We start from the raw sequence: 3589 nt of genomic DNA, 5'->3' as shown, positions 1-3589 counted from the left end.
GGGTTGTGGTTCAGTTTCCTGTTCTATTAATAACTTGGTATACATTGACTTTGGTCAAGTCACTTAACTGCCCTGTGCCTCAGTTTCTCAATCTGTAAAATTGATATAATATCTACCTCCCAGAAGAGTTGTGAGGCTTAATTATCGTTTGTGAAGTGCTTTGATATTTTCTGTAAAAGGTGCCAGGTAAGTGCAAACACTATAACCATTCTTTTTTTCCCCTTCAAAAGGTGCTGGATATTGAGAGGTGCTGGTGGTTATAGAAATTCAGTGAGCATATGCCTTATTTTGATGTTTATTCTGTTAATTATGAGTGGCATTACAAGCTGAATAATCCACTTGTTTCATGGTGAACCACAGCTCATCTGTGTCCCTATATCATTCAAAATAGTATCCTCTGTCACCTTATTTTCATGGCAGGAAGGAAGTTAATAGTAAGTGATAAAAATCAAATGAAAGGATGAAAAATATGTAAAAATCTTCCATTTTTCACTGATTAAATATAAATGAATTTCTGTTGGTTCCAGAACTGTAATGAATGACACATAAGGCCTGGAGTGGGTTTTTTTAACCCTCTTTTTTTTTTCTTGCAATGCTGCATTGGCACTTTTAAATAAAACAGCTAAACTGGGATCCCTTTGAGAAACTAAATTATTAATATTATTATTAAACTAAAGATGGATTGTTGCAGGTAAAGGGCCTGAAAAAAATACAATCTCTATGTTCCAGTTGGAATCAGATCATAAGAATACCTTAATTGAAAATACCTAGAACAAAAGTTCTCATTATATCTCTCTCCATCTTTTTTCTGCCCTTCTCCAAGATGTTTTTCAGAGCGTGTGAATGTTCAAGTATGTATTCAGAGCCAAACAAAAACAACCAATACTCAGTTTCTAAGCACAACACTGGTGGAATTTTTCTTTAAATATGACATCTGAACAGCAGCAGATGATTTTTTTTTTTTTTAAAGGTAAAGCATTTTTCTCCAGTGACTGCAGGGAGTCTCTCTGTCCACAGACCTTCCCAGCACAGTGAATAACTAGAATTCACAAATTCTTGTGCTTTTTTTTTCCCTCACTTGAAAACACTTTGATACAAGGCACTTGTTTAAAGATCTCCAGCGTGAACACTCACAAAGCAGGTAAGAGCCTGACATTGTTCCTGTGATACATAAGCTATTGTTTCAAAGCACACTAAGGGTTAATGTTGCGACTGCCTACTGGTCCAGTTCACTGTCTTAACATGACATTTCTTAATGATGAGGGACCCCAATTTAGCACTGACCTCAGATCAGAAAAGCTCTGCAACAAAACTGTATGATCCTAATTAGAAGCTACCTTCAACTGCCAAGTATGTGTGCTCTTGAGTCAGGGGATGGCAGGGCTCCCACCAACACCGCCAGCACTGTGCTCACTCCCTCCTCTTCCTCAGAGACAGCAGCTGGCAGCATGGGAAAAGAAGAGCCATGAGGCCCCCTGGCTGCTCTAGCCCCCTCCCTTGCTCTGTGTGTCTGTGTGTGTCTGAGCTGCCTGCTGCTTTGTACACCATGTAGACCTTCTGCAATAGTCACATTGGCAAAGGGAGAACTCAGTGGCTGGCAACTTTTCTTTATTATTGTTGTTATTATTTTTAATCATGGGTGATATTTATCTTTGTATCATAAGAATGTTTTCTTACAGTATTTGTCATGCCAGTTTATAACAAACAAAATGCAGGGATTTAATTTCTATTAGAAACACTATTACATCTATGTTTTTACTTTTTGATGAATTTTTATTTGTATAGAGTGTTTACTAATGTTAAATAGGAAAGAGTATATAACATTTGCATTACTCGTCATAGCTTTTAGCATAAGGAGTTAAAAGGAAAAAACATATTCAAACTGGGTCTCATTGCCTGCCTATTTTGCTAGGAGTGAGTTTGTGTCATTTCAGTTACAAAGATAAAATTATGTCATATAATTTATTTATATGAAAATTTATTTTTGTAGTATACATAGTAGTCATCAAGTCTTTTGACAGAAGTTTATTTTTAAAGAGTTTATATGTAATGATGACACCATTATGCTTTGGAACACTGCTGAGATGTGATTACAGTGCACATGTTTCCTTGTAAACCCCCGGCAGAAAATAAAGTGTTTAACAGTGTTAAAAGAGAAAGAGAGTGTGAATATTCATCCAATTTTGGTCTATGTTTTAGTTACCCTTTGTGATTTAGTGTGGTTCTCATTTTAAACCCTGAATGAAAATTGTACAAACTCTCTAAATATTAATGTTCAAACACTGATAGGAATTCTAACATGAATAAAGAATATTATAACTTATTAGTTATGGATTTGGTTGTTTCTAGAATGCCTTTTTGATGTAGTGGTCAACTATGCACATGCAATCATACAATTATATTGATTTCTAGGGAGGGAGTCACAATCATCCCTCAGAGCCCGCTCTGTATTATCATCGTCTGCTACGTACTGTTGTCAAATAGTTATTGGATCACATGTCCATTTGCGCTTTTACAGCCAAAGCTGAGCCAAAATCCAACTTGAAACATCAGTCTTGCATCTGAACTGCAGATTTATGCAGTTCAGCAAACTCAGCTTACTACCCTACAACAGCTTTTTGCAGGAACACCTCCATCCCTGTTTTAACAGCTGTAACTCCATAGACAAGTTACTAGTGTTGATGTGGCCATGGCAGCTGTACCTGCTCAGCCTTCATGCAAGGCAAGGCTGCACTGGAGAAGGGTGCATCTGCCTTAACTGTTTTCCTATAACTTGCTTAAAGGAGTTGTGAGCACGTAGCAGCCTGGATTTCAACTCTGAAAAGAGGGAGAGCTTCCAGTGTTTCATTTAGGGAACCCAGAATAATATTTCTATCATATTTTAAAGCCTGGGTAAGGAGACTGATTTTTTTTCTTTCTTCCCTGTTTCAGGTTGAATCCAGTTTAGCAACTCTGGGGGTTTTATTTCTGAACTTCGTATTGGGGATTAGGTTGCACTGCTGGTATGCATCAGTGGCAGGGCTGCATAGGGCAGCCTCCTGTGATAACAGTTGCTTATTGAAAGTATATTTGACTTCATAGGGCACCGAACATAGCTGATGAATTACCTTTAAGAGGAGATGAATTTAAGCTAATAAACTTGAGGTTAATATAACAATTTTCCAGTTAGCAAATGTATAGCTCACCTGTACTTATAGTTTACCTCTAAGAGCTAAACAGGTTATTTGTCCTTATTAAACAAGGGAGCGGATATTTTGTTAGTCATTAAGACCTAGACTTGCATGCCTTATATCAATAGAACAACTGAAAGCAAGTAGGACACTCATAATTTTCATTCACAATAATTAGCAAACATGGTGTGTGTGGGGTATGGGATATGTGTGGAAGGGGGTGGCTTGTGTGTGAGAGGGGGTGTGGGGTGGGGATGTGGGGGAGTGTGGATGGCTGTATATGTATGTGGGGGGGTGTCGTATGTGTGGGTGGTGGTGTCTGGTATATGTGTGTGCACATGTGTATTATATGTTTGTTGGGGTGTGGTGTGTGTTTTGGGGGAGTGTATGGGGGGGGGGGAATGTGTATGGGCCTGTGT

Source organism: Tinamus guttatus, unplaced genomic scaffold (assembly GCF_059628265.1).
Source record: "Tinamus guttatus ecotype Peru unplaced genomic scaffold, ASM5962826v1 Tinamus_guttatus_pri_ptg000355l, whole genome shotgun sequence".
Taxonomy (NCBI): domain Eukaryota; kingdom Metazoa; phylum Chordata; class Aves; order Tinamiformes; family Tinamidae; genus Tinamus; species Tinamus guttatus.
The sequence above is the reverse complement of the archived record's forward strand: the minus strand, read 5'-3'. Positions refer to the sequence as shown.